Raw genomic sequence first — 18,507 nt, forward strand, 5'->3', positions numbered from 1 at the left:
AGGCGCTGATCCACCAGGAGGCCTGGTCACAGACCGGGCCGCGGGGGCGTTGACCCCCGAAACTCTCTCCAGGTAAACTCCAGGTATAAACACATATACATAACAGAAGAATATCTTAAAATCAAAACACTCACCAATTTGACTGGAGATTAATGTGTCATGTACAGGACCCCACCTTTTGCCTACATTTATGAAGAATTTACTGGCCAGAAATTAAACATAATTTAGACAGCTTATCTGAGGTTCCTGGAGTTGTCCTGTCCTGTCGCCTGATTCTCAAATTATGCAGGAATGCACATCCAACAATTTCGTCTCCTATTTGAGAGGTGTCAGCCCGATTTTAATCTCTAGAGCACGAAAAATTCTTCCCATTATTCACAACGTGTTATTCAATTCAAACAAAATGGCGACTGTCTGTTCTTTTAAAAATACACTTTTATTAAATACAATATAGGGCATCTATTTACCTATAAATTACCGTATTTCCGGAAAATATACAGTATTTTCCACACTGAGTGAGTTGTCTCTAAATTCATTAATTTGATCGCACTTCAGGACATAATGACGCAAGGTGTGACAATAGTCCATCTGGCAAAGTTTACATTTCGTTTGGTCTACATCTGGTGGTGGTGATTTAACCTGCCAAAGATACTTGTAACCCAGCCGGAACCGGGCGGTAGTGACATCCAAGAGTCGGCTTATCTTGTTGGATGCACCATAGACATATGGCTCCTCCTGCATGGTGGAACGATGACAGATGGACTGACTGGTGTCAATCTCCCTAAGTCTTAATTCAATAAAGTTCAATTGAAGTTCTTTTCGTATTATTGTTCTCAGACTTCTAACTGGCAACCCAAGATTGTAATCTACTCCCTCTTTGAAAGCATACAGCTTAGCCAATTTATCAGTTCTATCATACATCTGAAGACCAATGTGAGATGGAATCCACTCTGACTCCACTGTCCACAATCTTACCATACCTATGTCTGGCTTCTGACACAAGCATGCCACAATTTATACGTAATGAGTTGAGAGCATTTATGGATGACAGAGAATCAGTTTCAATTAAAGTTTCAACCTTAGATACATGGACGCATTTGAGTGCAAGGAGTGTGGCCAACACTTCTGACTGCTTGCAGAGGCAAAGGCAATGTTCGCGGCTTTCACTGAGACCCACATAAAGGATCACTTGGACAATGAAATATGGATCCCAGGTTACAACCTATACAGATGTGACAGAGTGAACAGGCAAAAGGGGGGGGGGGGGTTGGCCTGTACATTGCAGAGTCACTTGTTTGCACAGAACTGCTTAATGCCTCAAATGACGTAGTGGAAGTTTTAGCAGTAAAGGTCGAGAACCAAAACCTAGTCATTGTGGTAGTCTACAAGCCTCCGGATGCAACATCCCAGCAATTCCAGGAACAGCTGTTAAAAATTGACCACTGTCTGGAAAATCTTCCAGCTCCTGCACCCAACATCTTGCTCCTGGGGGATTTCAACTTAAGGCACCTAAAATGGAGGAATATAGCAAATAATATTGTTGCAGTAATAACACCAGGAGGCAGCTCTGATGAAAACTCACACTCACACGAGCTTTTAAATCTCTGCACAAAATTCAATTTAAACCAGCAAATAATAGAGCCTACTAGACTGGAGAATACACTAGACCTCATATTCACTAACAATGATGATCTGATAAGAAATGTCACCATATCAAAAACAATATACTCAGATCACAACATAATTGAGGTTCAGACATATATGCGAGGAGCCCCAGACCGACAAAATGAGACTAGTCACGAGGGAGCATTCACCAAATTCAACTTCAATAACAAAAACATAAAGTGGGACCAAGTAAACCAAGTCCTAACCGATATAAGCTGGGAAGATATACTAAGCAACACAGACCCAAACTTATGCCTAGAACAGATTAACTCGGTGGCACTCGATGTATGCACAAGGCTTATTCCTCTAAGAAAAAGGAGGAGTAGATGTAAAATAGAAAGAGACAGGCGCTCCCTTTACAGGCGACGGAAAAGAATAACAGAGCGGCTAAAAGAGGTCAATATATCTGAAATGCGTAGGGAGACACTGGTCAGAGAAATAGCAAGCATCGAACTTAAGCTAAAAGAATCCTTTAGGAGTCAGGAATCGCGGGAAGAACTAAAAGCTATAAATGAAATCGAAAGAAACCCAAAGTATTTCTTCTCCTATGCCAAATCAAAATCGAGAACAACGCCCAGTATTGGGCCCCTACTTAAACAAGATGGGTCCTACACAGATGACAGCAAGGAAATGAGTGAGCTACTCAAGTCCCAATATGACTCAGTTTTTAGCAAGCCGCTAACCAGACTGAGAGTCGAAGATCAAAATGAATTTTTTATGAGAGAGCCACAAAATTTGATTAACACAAGCCTATCCGATGTTATCCTGACGCCAAATGACTTCGAACAGGCGATAAATGACATGCCCATGCACTCTGCCCCAGGGCCAGACTCATGGAACTCTGTGTTCATCAAGAACTGCAAGAAGCCCCTATCACGAGCCTTTTCCATCCTATGGAGAGGGAGCATGGACACGGGGGTCGTCCCTCAGTTACTAAAAACAACAGACATAGCCCCACTCCACAAAGGGGGCAGTAAAGCAACAGCAAAGAACTACAGACCAATAGCACTAACATCCCATATCATAAAAATCTTTGAAAGGGTCCTAAGAAGCAAGATCACCACCCATCTAGAAACCCATCAGATACACAACCCAGGGCAACATGGGTTTAGAACAGGTCGCTCCTGTCTGTCTCAACTACTGGATCACTACGACAAGGTCCTAAATGCACTAGAAGACAAAAAGAATGCAGATGTAATATATACAGACTTTGCAAAAGCCTTCGACAAGTGTGACCATGGCGTAATAGCGCACAAAATGCGCGCTAAAGGAATAACAGGAAAAGTCGGTCGATGGATCTATAATTTCCTCACTAACAGAACACAGAGAGTAGTCGTCAACAGAGTAAAGTCCGAGGCAGCTACGGTGAAAAGCTCTGTTCCACAAGGCACAGTACTAGCTCCCATCTTGTTCCTCATCCTCATATCCGACATAGACAAGGATGTCAGCCACAGCACCGTGTCTTCCTTTGCAGATGACACCCGAATCTGCATGACAGTGTCTTCCATTGCAGACACTGCAAGGCTCCAGGCGGACATCAACCAAATCTTTCAGTGGGCTGCAGAAAACAATATGAAGTTCAACGATGAGAAATTTCAATTACTCAGATAAGGTAAACATGAGGAAATTAAATCTTCATCAGAGTACAAAACAAATTCTGGCCACGAAATAGAGCGAAACACCAACGTCAAAGACCTGGGAGTGATTATGTCGGAGGATCTCACCTTCAAGGACCATAACATTGTATCAATCGCATCTGCTAGAAAAATGACAGGATGGATAATGAGAACCTTCAAAACTAGGGAGGCCAAGCCCATGATGACACTCTTCAGGTCACTTGTTCTATCTAGGCTGGAATATTGCTGCACTCTAACAGCACCTTTCAAGGCAGGTGAAATTGCCGACCTAGAAAATGTACAGAGAACTTTCACGGCGCGCATAACGGAGATAAAACACCTCAATTACTGGGAGCGCTTGAGGTTTCTAAACCTGTATTCCCTGGAACGCAGGAGGGAGAGATACATGATTATATACACCTGGAAAATCCTAGAGGGACTAGTACCGAACTTGCACACGAAAATCACTCACTACGAAAGCAAAAGACTTGGCAGACGATGCACCATCCTCCCAATGAAAAGCAGGGGTGTCACTAGCACGTTAAGAGACCATACAATAAGTGTCAGGGGCCCGAGACTGTTCAACTGCCTCCCAGCACACATAAGGGGGATTACCAACAGACCCCTGGCAGTCTTCAAGCTGGCACTGGACAAGCACCTAAAGTCAGTTCCTGATCAGCCGGGCTGTGGCTCGTAGGTTGGTTTGCGTGCAGCCAGCAGCAACAGCCTGGTTGATCAGGCGCTGATCCACCAGGAGGCCTGGTCACAGACCGGGCCGCGGGGGCGTTGACCCCCGAAACTCTCTCCAGGTAAACTCCAGGTTTACCCCCTCCCTCCATCCTTTCCTAGGATGATCCTGGTCAAAATCCACAAGGCAGCGAAAATATACAGGTGTACTAGTGTGTCCTGCAACAGTAGGGCTTGGGCCATGAGATAAGATTAACAATCTAAGAACTTCAGCCCTCTTGAAGGGCTGAAGTTCACTGCTTTTATACATGCTACTATATCTGGAAGAACTGTTTGATACAAATAGGAATTTATACCAAGAGCAAGGGGCTAGTAACCTCTTTTCTCATATACATTACTAGATTTAAAAAAAGGGAAACTTTCGTTTTTCTTTGGGTCACCCTGTCTCGGTGGGATATGGCTGGTTTGTTGAAAAAAAAGTTAAGAATTTTTAAGTGTCATTACTAGAGAATATTCTCAATAGGAACAAGATATATAGGAAATAATCAGCTTGGAGGCCCAGCAACTTGGGGTAATCCATTTACTTCTTGCTAAAGAGCAGCATTATTATTATTTTATTATTATTATTTTTATTATCACACTGGCCGATTCCCACCAAGGCAGGGTGGCCCGAAAAAGAAAAACTTTCACCATCATTCACTCCATCACTGTCTTGCCAGAAGGGTGCTTTACACGACAGTTTTTAAACTGCAACATTAGCACCCCTCCTTCAGAGTGCAGGCACTGTACTTCCCATCTCCAGGACTCAAGTCCGGCCTGCCGGTTTCCCTGAACCCCTTCATAAATGTTACTTTGCTCACACTCCAACAGCACGTCAAGTATTAAAAACCATTTGTCTCCATTCACTCCTATCAAACACGCTCACGCATGCCTGCTGGAAGTCCAAGCCCCTCGCACACAAAACCTCCTTTACCCCCTCCCTCCAACCTTTCCTAGGCCGACCCCTACCCCGCCTTCCTTCCACTACAGACTGATACACTCTTGAAGTCATTCTGTTTCGCTCCATTCTCTCTACATGTCCGAACCACCTCAACAACCCTTCCTCAGCCCTCTGGACAACAGTTTTGGTAATCCCACACCTCCTCCTAACTTCCAAACTACAAATTCTCTGCATTATAATCACACCACACATTGCCCTCAGACATGACATCTCCACTGCCACCAGCCTTCTCCTCGCTGCAACATTCATCACCCATGCTTCACACCCATATAAGAGCGTTGGTAAAACTATACTCTCATACATTCCCCTCTTTGCCTCCAAGGACAAAGTTCTTTGTCTCCACAGACTCCTAAGTGCACCACTTACCCGTTTCCCCTCATCAATTCTATGATTCACCTCATCTTTCATAGACCCATCCGCTGACACGTAGATAGATTAGATTTTGCCACCGAAGTGGCTAGTTTATTGTGCACCCCATATCCATCCTGTGGACGGTAGCGCGAGAGCATATGGATACACAAAAGGCCTAGGAACTAGGCCCCAAAGGGTTAACAGGAATACATATGGATTTATATCTACATATCTATAGTTCACTTATCTGTTACAAGCAAATTTAGGAAATTTGCTTAGTATATCTGGTATCTTATTTTCATTAATAAGATATCTTGACATGTCACAGGTTATTATACTGTCTGTCTCTGTATTCCTCAATAAGTGGACAATTAAGCACATAGTGTTCAAGAGAGTGACCATATGCCTGATCACATAATTTACATTTAGTTTGATCATCATCTGTGTGTCTCCCAAACTGCCAGAAGTACTTGTAACCAAGCCTAAGCCTGGCCACTACAACATCAGTCAGTCTGTTCACATTGCAAGTTGCTCCATAAACATACTTATCTACGTTCATGTTATCATAGTGGGTTATAGATCTACTCTGGCTTCTAACTGCATTCCTATAACAATCATTTTCATTATTTACTTCTCTCCTAATATTATTCCTAATGCTAGACACAGTTATACCAAAGTTATATTCTACATTCTCCTTCTGGATACTCTTCTTGGCTAACATATCAACTTTATCACGAAGGAGTAATCCAATGTGTGATGGGATCCATAGCAATTGTACATTAATTCCTTTGTCCCTAATTTTTGAGTATCTATACCTGGCTGACACGTCCACTCCCAAATATCTGAATACATTCACCTCCTCCATACTCTCTCCCTCCAATCTGATATCCAATCTTTCATCACCTAATCTTTTTGTTATCCTCATAACCTTACTCTTTCCTGTATTCACTTTTAATTTTCTTCTTTTGCATACCCTACCAAATTCATCCACCAATCTCTGCAGCTTCTCTTCAGAATCTCCCAAGACCACAGTGTCATCAGCAAAAAGCAACTGTGACAACTCCCAATTTATGTTTACCTGGAGAGAGTTCCGGGGGTCAACGCCCCCGCGGCCCGGTCTGTGACCAGGCCTCCCGGTGGATCAGAGCCTGATCAACCAGGCTGTTACTGCTGGCTGCACGCAAACCAACGTACGAGCCACAGCCCGGCTGATCAGGAACCGACTTTAGGTGCTTGTCCAGTGCCAGCTTGAAGACTGCCAGGGGTCTGTTGGTAATCCCCCTTATGTATGCTGGGAGGCAGTTGAACAGTCTCGGGCCCCTGACACTTATTGTATGGTCTCTTAACGTGCTAGTGACACCCCTGCTTTTCATTGGGGGGATGTTGCATCGTCTGCCAAGTCTTTTGCTTTCGTAGTGAGTGATTTTCGTGTGCAAGTTTGGTACTAGTCCCTCTAGGATTTTCCAGGTGTATATAATCATGTATCTCTCCCTCCTGCGTTCCAGGGAATACAGGTTCAGGAACCTCAAGCGCTCCCAGTAATTGAGGTGTTTTATCTCCGTTATGCACGCCGTGAAGGTTCTCTGTACATTTTCTAGGTCAGCAATTTCACCTGCCTTGAAAAGTGCTGTTAGTGTGCAGCAATATTCCAGCCTAGATAGAACAAGTGACCTGAAGAGTGTCATCACGGGCTTGGCATCCCTCGTTTTGAAGGTTCTCATTATCCATCCTGTCATTTTTCTAGCAGATGCGATCGATACAATGTTATGGTCCTTGAAGGTGAGATCCTCCGACATGATCATTCCCAAGTCTTTGACGTTGGTGTTTCGCTCTATTTTGTGGCCAGAATTTCTTTTGTACTCTGATGAAGATTTAATTTCCTCGTGTTTACCATATCTGAGTAATTGAAATTTCTCATCGTTGAACTTCATATTGTTTTCTGCAGCCCACTGAAAGATTTGGTTGATGTCCGCCTGGAGCCTTGCAGTGTCTGCAATGGAAGACACTGTCATGCAGATTCGGGTGTCATCTGCAAAGGAAGACACGGTGCTGTGGCTGACATCCTTGTCTGTCAGATATGAGGATGAGGAACAAGATGGGAGCGAGTACTGTGCCTTGTGGAACAGAGCTTTTCACCGTGCCTGCCTCGGACTTTACTCTGTTGACTACTACTCTCTGTGTTCTGTTAGTGAGGAAATTATAGATCCATCGACCGACTTTTCCTGTTATTCCTTTAGCACGCATTTTGTGCGCTATTACGCCATGGTCACACTTGTCGAAGGCTTTTACAAAGTCTGTATATATTACATCTGCATTCTTTTTGTCTTCTAGTGCATTTAGGACCTTGTCGTAGTGATCCAATAGTTGAGACAGACAGGAGCGACCTGTTCTAAACCCATGTTGCCCTGGGTTGTGTATTATTATTATTATAATCAAGGGGGAATCGCTAAACCCGGAGGATTATACAGCGCCTGGGGAGAGGATGTGGAAGGCATTCAGGCTTAATTCGGGGAACTGGAGCACAGATCCAATTCCCTAAATCAAGAGCCCCTCACCAACACCTGGGTTGTGTAACTGATGGGTTTCTAGATGGGTGGTGATCTTGCTTTTTAGGACCCTTTCAAAGATTTTTATGATATGGGATGTTAGTGCTATCGGTCTGTAGTTCTTTGCTGTTGCTTTACTGCCCCCTTTGTGAAGTGGGGCTGTCTGTTGTTTTTAGTAACTGTGGGACGACCCCCGTGTCCATGCTCCCTCTCCATAGGATGGTAAAGGCTCGTGATAGGGGCTTCTTGCAGTTCTTGATGAACACGGAGTTCCATGAGTCTGGCCCTGGGGCAGAGTGCATGGGCATGTCATTTATCGCCTGTTCGAAGTCATTTGGCGTCAGGATAACATCAGATAGGCTTGTGTTAACCAAATTCTGTGGCTCTCTCATAAAAAAATCATTTTGATCTTCGACTCTCAGTCTGGTTAGTGGCTTGCTAAAAACTGAGTCATATTGGGACTTGAGTAGCTCACTCATTTTCTTGCTGTCATCTGTGTAGGACCCATCTTGTTTAAGTAAGGGCCCAATACTGGACGTTGTTCTCGACTTTGATTTGGCATAGAAGAAATACTTTGGGTTTCTTTCGATTTCATTTATGGCTTTTAGTTCTTCCCGCGATTCCTGACTCCTATAAGATTCCTTTAGCTTAAGTTCGATGTTTGCTATTTCTCTGACCAGTGTCTCCCTACCCATTTCAGATAGATTGACCTCTTTTAGCCGCTCTGTTATTCTTTTCCGTCGCCCGTAAAGAGAGCGCCTGTCTCTTTCTATTTTACATCTACTCCAGGTAACTCTCTCCAGGTAACTCCTTTTTCTTAGAGGAATAAGTCTTGTGCATACATCGAGTGCCACCAAGTTAATCTGTTCTAGGCATAAGTTGGGGTCTGTGTTGCTTAGTATATCTTCCCAGCTTATATCGGTTAGGGCTTGGTTTACTTGGTCCCACTTTATGTTTTTGTTATTGAAGTTGAATTTGGTGAATGCTCCCTCGTGACTAATCTCATTTTGTCGGTCTGGGGCTCTGCGCATACATGTCTGAACCTCAATTATGTTGTGATCTGAGTATATTGTTTTTGATATGGTGACATTTCTTATCAGATCATCATTGTTAGTGAAGATGAGGTCTAGTGTATTCTCCATTCTAGTAGGCTCTATTATTTGCTGGTTTATTATTATTATAATCAAAGGGGAAGCGCTAAACCCGTAGGATTATACAGCGCCCGAGGGGGGGGGATGTGGAAGGCATTCAGGCTTAATTCGGGGAACTGGAGCACAGTTCCAATTCCCTAAATCAAGTGCCCCTCACCAACATCAAGGAACCTTCCATGAGGGGATTTGCTGGTTTAAATTGAATTTTGTGCAGAGATTTAAAAGCTCGTGTGAGTGTGAGTTATTACTGCAACAATTTTATTTGCTATATTCCTCCATTTTAGGTGCCTTAAGTTGAAATCCCCCAGGAGCAAGATGTTGGGTGCAGGAGCTGGAAGATTTTCCAGACAGTGGTCAATTTTTAACAGCTGTTCCTGGAATTGCTGGGATGTTGCATCCGGAGGCTTGTAGACTACCACAATGACTAGGTTTTGGTTCTCGACCTATACTGCTAAAACTTTCACTACATCATTTGAGGCATTAAGCAGTTCTGTGCAAACAAGTGACTCTGCAATGTACAGGCCAACCCCCCCCCCCCCCTTTTGCCTGTTCACTCTGTCACATCTGTATAGGTTGTAACCTGGGATCCATATTTCGTTGTCCAAGTGATCCTTTATGTGGGTCTCAGTGAAAGACGCGAACATTGCCTTTGCCTCTGCAAGCAGTCCACGGATGAAAGGTATTTTGTTTGTTGCTGGCTTTAGACCCTGTATATTTGCAAAGAAGAATGTCATCGGACTGGTGGTATTGTTGGTACTGGGGGGATGGGATTTTTTTTCCGGCATTAGTATCTGTATCTGTTGGTTTGGAGTGGGGGCCATCGACTGTGGTTCCACTCCAGGAATGACTGGATTTGGTGTACAATTTCTGCCATTTCCTGCCAGTTTTTTTTTCCTTCCTGGCACTAAAAAACCTCTCCCTCTTGAGTGGCTGTGGCTACCCAGGTTTTCCCATGGCCTGTATGTTTTGTATCTTTTTGTCCCCTTTAGATGGTGTGCCTGGCAATTTAAGTTATAGCACAGTCTTTCCTGTACTGAAGAGGTACACATTTCAGGGTGAAAAAGCTTACAGAAAGGGAGTTTGTATTTTCCTGTTGTCACATGGGCACGGCATTTTCTAGGGTGGTCATAGTTGCACGTCCCATCTGTTTTTCCAGATTTCCCATGTCTGCAGATACCAAGTGCATAGTATGTGCACAGGCTTGGTTTCCGTTTGCCTTGGGTTTCTGTGACTGTATTCCCTGTTGGTGCATGTTTACCTGTCTTATTCCTATCTTCCCTAGCACCAACAATGGAGCTCCCACAAGTTGTTTTTTGGTAATATATCCTCACTATTGCTAGTGGAGTCCTCTTGTTTGCTATTTCCTGCTGTATTTCTTGTTTGCAATATTGGTTTTATCTTATCTTTGACTACACTTGTTTCCCCACTATGGCTCCTGTCCCCTATGAGGTCATTTATATGCATTCCTTCCTGTGTGATTCTTTATCTTTTAAGTCCACGCCTCTTGCCAAGACCCTCGCATTTACTTCTCTTACAACCCCATCTATAAATATATTAAACCAGCACGGTGACATCACACATCCTTGTCTAAGGCCTACTTTTACTGGGAAATAATTTCCCTCTTTCCTACATACTCTAACTTGAGCCTCACTATCCTCATAAAAACTCTTCACTGCTTTCAGTAACCTACCTCCTACACCATACACTTGCAACATCTGCCACATTGCCCCCCTATCCACCCTGTCATACGCCTTTTCCAAATCCATAAATGCCACAAAGACCTCTTTAGCCTTATCTAAATACTGTTCACTTATATGTTTCACTGTAAACACCTGGTCCACACACCCCCTACCTTTCCTAAAGCCTCCTTGTTCATCTGCTATCCTATTCTCCGTCTTACTCTTAATTCTTTCAATAATAACTCTACCATACACTTTACCAGGTATACTCAAGAGACTTATCCCCTTATAATTTTTTCACTCTCTTTTGTCCCCTTTGCCTTTATACAAAGGAACTATGCATGCTCTCTGCCAATCCCTAGGTACCTTACCCTCTTCCATACATTTATTAAATAATTGCACCAACCACTCCAAAACTATATTATTACTATTATAATCAAGGGAGAAGCGCTAAACCCGGAGGATTATACAGCGCCTGGGGGGGGATGTGGAAGGCATTCAGGCTTAATTCGGGGAACTGGAGCACAGATCCAATTCCCTAAATCAAGAGCCCCTCACCAACATCAAGGAACCTTCATTGAGGGGACCAAAACTATATCCCCACCTGCTTTTAACATTTCTATCTTTATCCCATCAATCCCGGCTGCCTTACCCCCTTTCATTTTACCTACTGCCTCACGAACTTCCCCCACACTCACAACTGGCTCTTCCTCACTCCTACAAGATGTTATTCCTCCTTGCCCTATACACGAAATCACATTATAATTATTATTATAATCAAAAAAGAAGCGCTAAGCCATAAGGACTATACAGCGCTGCAGGGCAGGAAGCGATGGCATCAGGTGACAAAAGGGAGATGGATGAGTAATAGGTTACGGATAACAGCGGGGCAGTGGATGGTGAAAGGGTAAAGGGCAGCAAGAGACTGAACTAGAAAGGGCTGAGGGGAGTGCGAAAAGTATCATCAGAGTTTGTGGAGTAAATCAGTCGATGTCAAGAAGTCAATGAGAGAGTCAGGATTAAAGGAGGGTCCATCAGCAAGAAGGGAAGGTAAAGAGAGAGTAGTAGAACGAAGACGACGTTGGAGGTAAATTCTGCGTGCTCGTTGATAGAGAGGGCAGTCTAACAGAATGTGGCTAATCGATACTGGAACTTGACACTGCTCACAGAGAGGAACAGGGTGCCTCTCCATGAGATACCCATGAGTAAGACGAGTGTGGCCAATGCGAAGGCGGGAGAGAGTGGTCTCCCAACCTCGGCACTGATGACAAGAAGACGGCCAGTAACCTATGCTCGGTTTAATAGAATGAAGTTTGTTACCGAGCAGAGTTGACCAACGTTGTTGCCAACGGGTGCGAAGGTGGGTAGCTATTGCAGCAAAATAGTCCAGAAATGGAACACCTCGATAGGAAATTGGAAGGTCATGTACTGCTGACCGCGCAGCAGTGTCTGCCTGTTCATTGCCCTGTACGTCAACATGACCAGGGACCCAACAAAAAACAATATCTTTATGTTTGGTAGAGATACGGCGTAGCCAAAGTTGGATACGGAGAACTAGGGGATGAGATGTATCAAATTTTCGTATAGCCTGTAGAGCACTAAGGGAGTCCGAGACTACTACAAATGATGACATAGGCATAGATGCGATACGAATAAGTGCTGCAAGAATGGCAAACAGTTCAGCAGTAAAAATGCTAGCTGAAGATAGTAAATGCCCCCGCACGACGCTGTCCGGAAACACTGCTGCGAATCCGACGCCGTCTGAAGACTTAGAGCCATCTGTGTACACAGCGGTGGCATGAGAATGGGAGTGGAAGTGATCAAGAAAAAGAGAGCGGGAAGCCACCGTAGGCAGTTGAGCTTTCGAGCAAGGGAGTGAGAAAGAACAGACCCGAACAGCTGGAACTTCCCAGGGGGGTAGGGAAAAGTGAGATGCTACATGAACATATAAAGGTGGTAACTGAAGGGAAGACAAGAGTGAATGTAGGCGAAGAGAAAAGGGACAGAGCAAACAGGGGCGGCGAACGAATAAAGAATGTCTACTAATATCGGTGACCATTCTATAAATGGAAGGATTGTGTAGATCGTGAGAGCGTACATAGTAGTGAAGGCAATGGGCATCACGGCGATCAGACAAGGATGGAACATTTGCTTCTGTATAGAGGCTCTCAACAGGGGAAGAGCGAAAAGCACCAAGGCACAAACGTAAGCCTTGGTGATGGATAGAGTTAAGGCTAGAGAGAGTAGCAGGAGAGGCCGCGGAATAAATCTGGTCACCATAATCGAGTTTCGATAAAACGAGGGCTAAATGTAGGCGAAGCAGAGTTCGACGATCAGCTCCCCAGGAAAGATGAGCAAGGGTTTTAAGAAGGTTTAGCCGGCTGTGACAAGTTGCCTTCAGAGAGGTAATGTGAGGTTTCCAGGATAACCGACGGTCAAAGAGAAGGCCTAGAAACCTGACTGTATCACGTTCGGGGATACGGGAGCCATAGAGATACAAAGGATGATCGGAGATAACAGAGCGTCTAGTGAAAGTAATTTGGTGAGTTTTGGTACTTGAAAATTTAAACCCATGCGTGGTGGCCCAAGTGGAAACACGGTCGACCGCATGCTGGAGAGAAACTGCAATAAGGTGACAGTCAGCGCCTGCACAAGCAATAGCGAAGTCATCAACATAGAGTGATGACCAAATATTGGGTGGAAGAACAGAGGCCAAATCATTTATAGCAAGGAGAAAAAGTGTTGTGCTCAGAACACATCCCTGAGGGACACCTTCATCTTGGACGAAGTCCGGGGAAAGAACATTATTGACTCGAACACAGAAATGTCTGTCAGTTAAAAAGTTCTTAAGGAAGGATGATAGATTGCCTTGGAGGCCTAAGGAATGGGCCTGGGCCAAAATATTATACCTCCAAGTTGTGTCATATGCCTTCTCAAGGTCAAAAAATATGGAAATAACCGAGTGATTATTCGCAAAGGCATTACGAACATACGTATCCAAGCGTAGTAAGGGGTCTATGGTAGAACGACCCTTACAAAAGCCATATTGACTAGCGGAGAGACTGTTGCGAGTCTCTAAATACCACATTAAACGTTGATTTACGAGGCGTTCCATCACTTTGCAAACTGCACTAGTAAGAGCGATGTCCTGTAGTACCCGGTTTGCGGAAAGGGAGAACAATGGCAGATTTCCACAGCTGGGGAAGAACTCCTTGTGCCCAAATAAGATTGAAGAGGTGTAAGAGGACTACAAGCGCTGACCGATGTAAATGTTGTAACATACGAATATGAATGTCGTCAGGCCCAGCTGCCGATGATCGGCAAGCTGAGAGCGTTGCCTCCAGTTCTTGAAGTGTAAAAGGCACATTATACTGTTCTTCTTTGAGAGAAGAAAAATCCAAGGGTACTAACTCTCTGGCAGACTTTGAGGAAAGAAACGAGGGGCATAGATGGAGCCCTCAGGAAATACGGACCAGATGTGTGCCAAGTTCAATGGCAACGTCGAGAGGGTTTGCTACATCAACACCAGTGACCCATAGAACAGGAGCCGGGTCAGGAGAGTATTTACCACTCAATTTCCTCACTTTTTTCCAGACTGCACTCATAGAAGAAGCAGAGGTGATGGTGGAAACATAGTCTCGCCAACAAGTGCGTTTAGCTTCACGGATGACACGGCGAGCGATCGCACGCTTCTGCTTAAAATCAACAAGTCTCTCAGCGGTTCTATTGTACCGGTACCTGCCCCATGCAGCACGTTTCAAATGTACTGCACGAGCACAAGCAGGAGACCACCAAGGCACGCACTTCTGAGAATGCCTGCCTGAGGTTTGGGGTATAGAATGAGAAGCTGCGGTATAAACTGATGTCGAGAAGATGTGTAGGAGCTCATCAATGGAGGATGAAGAAGGAACCTCACTAAAAGCAGTGAGGTGTGAGTAAAGATCCCAATTTGCCCGATCAAATTGCTAGCGAGGGCTACGGAAAGGTGGGAATAGGAAGGAGAAGTAAGAATGATCGGAAAATGATCGCTGTCATGTAAGTCTGGTAAAACAGACCAGGTGAAGTCTAGTGCAGTGGAGGAAGAGCAGACTGATAGATCGATGCAAGAGAGAGTATGAGTATGAGGATCAAAATGGGTGGGAGTACCCGTATTTAAAACATGGAGGGGGTGAGAGGCGAGAAAAGCCTCCAACTGAATGCCACGTGAGTGACAATGAGACCCCCCCCAGAGGAAATGGTGGGCATTAAAATCACCAAGTAACAGAAGTGGTGGTGGTAAGGATGAAACAAGAAAGGCAAAGTCTGGGATAGAAAATGCTCGAGAAGGAGAGAGATATAAAGAACATATTGTAAACCACTTATTCAAGTGGATACGGGCTGCAGTGTAATGCAGCGAGGTATGGACAAATAGTTGACAGTACGGAATATCATTGCGTAGAAGAAGGGCACTTTCATTAAAGGTCCCATCTGAGAAAGGATCCGACGAATACAATAAATTATAGCCTGAGATAGGTTGGAAAACAGCCGAGTGTAATTTTGGTTCTTGGAAAGCAACATCTGAAGCTCACCCCGATTACCCCTGAGGCCGCGGATATTCCACTGTAAATAGGCCATGATTGGCGATGAAGAAAATATCAGGATTCTGTAGGTAAAGGCACCTACGGACTAGAGGGGTTAGAAAAGTCAATGTGTGGTGGCATTGGAAGATGTTCAAGTAGCGAAGGAACGGAGCGTTGTGAAGAATGGGGTTGTGAAGATGGAGGAGAGGGAAGAGAAGGAACCGGAAGTGAATCAGTGTCCATTGAAGGTTTAGTCGCTGCAATATATTCTGAAATGGCTTCAAGTGTTTCTGAATTCAAAGATGTATGGGAGACCATATTGGAGATAGGAGGAGGAGGGTGAGTAAAGATTGGGACAGTAATGGACTGTACCAAAGTAGAGGGGGAGGGAAAAGTGTAAGGGACTGGAGATGAAGTGTGGGGGGGGACAGAAGAGGCAGAAACCTGGGAGGTGGCAGAAGAAGGAGAAACTTGGGAGGGGACGGGGGTGGAAGGCATAGTACGAGGAGGAGGGTGAAACTCCACACTTGTAATAGAGCCAGAGAGAGGGGAAGAACTAGGTACAGAGACTGGAAAGGTAAAGTGTGGAGGTGGAAGAAGTTAAGGAAGGGGCAAAGAAGATTTGAGCAATGTGGATTTTTTGGACTTCTGAGAAGTAGAGGGGCGATTGGTATTAGGTGTCGTACGAGGTCTTGTCGATACTGGGGCTTGTGAGGAAGGACGCGAAGATGTGAGAAGAGACTGAGTTGTAGTCGGGACGTCAGAGCCAAGGACAGCAAAAGGATTAGATGCCAGAGTGGCCATGGGAGGGGTAACAACAGAGGAGGCTGCAGAAGATGGGACCCCAGAAGTGGGGGGATGTTTTGAAACACGAGAATAAGAAACACGGTGTAATCTCCCTTGGAGGCGGAGATAAGTAACTGCCATAGCATAAGGGAGACCTTCTGCCTCTTTGAGGCAACGGATTTCACATTCATTTAAGTAGACTTGGCAATGGCGGGAGTACGAAGGGTGAGCTTCATTACAATTAAGGCAAGATGGAGGTTGACTGCAAGATGTATTAGAACGGTCGTCGGCACCACAGACTGGGCATTCGGCTGTAGATCTGCAATATTTCGCTGGGTGACCAAAACGCCAGCAATTTCTACACTGTTGCGGTATAGGTATCACCTTTCGAACCTGCAACCGATGTCCCACAACATATACAGAGGACAGGAGTTCTCGGCTGTCAAAAGTTAAACGAGCCACATTGCAAGGGTAACGTCTCCACCCACGGGCAGGAAGGACATAAGTGTCTACTTTGAGGATTGGGAGATCCTGGAGTTCCAGCTGTTCAAAAATGTCATTGCCACATGACTGGAAATTCTGTTGGACTATGGTATGGGGCAGAATGACAGTACCACTACAAGAATTGAGAGAAAGATGTTTTTCAATATTGATAGTAGTATCGATATTCGAAAGGAGAAAAAGATCATGAGCTTGGGTAGCATTCTGGACAGCGACGATGCGTGTACCGCTCTTGAGAGCATGAAATGAAATATCTCTACCATGACGCAGGAGCGCTTTGCCAATACTATGGTCAGAAAGATAGGCAGAAGAAGAAGTCGGTCTTAAAGTAAAGAATTTAGTTCATTGTGTGGTCCGAAACTGAGCGTGGAGAGGGAGTGCATGACGTGTCAGTCTTTTCCGAGTAGAATGGGAAGGTAACGAAGGAGCATCATCAGGAGATTAACGTTGGCATTTAGGAGTAGGACCGGAGTTGGTCCGGCGTGAAATGGGCTGGCGATTCGAAAATTGCCGTACCGTAGAGGGAGAGGCCGGAAGCATAGTCAAAGGAGAGCGGAGGTTAGACAAATCGAAGGAGTCAGTCGAGGCCCCGGTACCTGAAGCGGGTGAGGAAACAGCACCAGCAAGAGGTACAGGGGCATCAGGAGTGTCCGAAGAGTGGTCCAAAAACAAGGCAGGGTCAGAATGGGGTGCGGTATCAAGAAGGGGCCCGGGGGTAGTGGGTTCATGGATTGGGTTCTCCATGGTTAGGTTACTCCTTTGCTTTTGTTTTTAAGAAAAAAAAAAAGAAAGAAGAAAAGAAAATAAAAATAAAAAAAAGAATAAAAAAAGGGGGGAGCGGGGAGGAATAGTTCCCAGGAGGAATGAAGGGGCCGGAAATCTCCCTCCGTGCCCAAGAGGACCTCAGCACCGCTAGTAGCGCAGATGCAGCATGGAACCCGTGCCATACCCTACCCTTCATGCCAGTAAACCAGCAATCCGGGATAGCAACCTCACATCTGCCGAGCTACCTAGGTGGACAAAAGAGAGGGCGGCCGGATATCCGCCACAAAGCATACCTCCTTCGGCCACCACCCCCGGAATCTGAAAGGTGGCTTCCAGAGATACACCCGTCACCCGAAAGACACCCAAAGCTACTCCGGGATACTGGAGAGGGATCGGGACATCCCCAGGTGATCCAGATTCCACGGCAAACTACGCCACCGCCAAGAACCTCAACGGAATGGGATGGACCCCGGTATCCTTTCCCCTACCTAGGAACTAACGCGCCTGTGGGAGAAATCCCAAAGGCCAAAAAGAGGAAGGGCAAAAGGGAGGGGTGGGGAGGAGGAGGAGGAAAGGAAAAAGGGGAGGATGGGATAGGGAGGGGGGGATTGGGGGGTAATTAGGTTCGGTCTGAGGAAGGAGACCGACAGGTCTGATTCCTCAGACCAAGAGCCTCTTCACCACAACAAGGAGCCCCCCTTGAAGAGGTCCCCATGGACAATAGAAGAAATAAAGAAGAACAAGAGCTATTTAGAAAAAGGAGAAAAACCTAGATGTATGTATATATATATGCATGTGCATGTCTATGAAGTGTGACCAAAGTGTAAGTAGGAGTAGCAAAATATCCCTGTTATCTAGCGTGTTTATGAGACAGAAAAAGAAACCAGCAATCCTACCATCATGCAAAACAGTTACAGGTTTCTGTTTCACAGTCATCTGGCAGGACGGTAGTTCTTCCCTGGGTGGTTGCTGTCTACCAACCTACTACCTACTTAATATCTATCTTATTTTTAAGGGAAGGGGTATGAATTACACCAGTTCCTGTAACACTGCCATATTATTTTCACAGTCTTCATATATACACTATTGAAATCCTACACCTTTTCTGGTATAATATTAGGTACTATCTGATTTATACTTATTGTATTTGCATTTACCCTTGGTAAATATAATTGTATTGCATTGCACTATGACAAAAGGA

Source organism: Cherax quadricarinatus, chromosome 51, assembly GCF_038502225.1.
Source record: "Cherax quadricarinatus isolate ZL_2023a chromosome 51, ASM3850222v1, whole genome shotgun sequence".
Classification (NCBI taxonomy): domain Eukaryota; kingdom Metazoa; phylum Arthropoda; class Malacostraca; order Decapoda; family Parastacidae; genus Cherax; species Cherax quadricarinatus.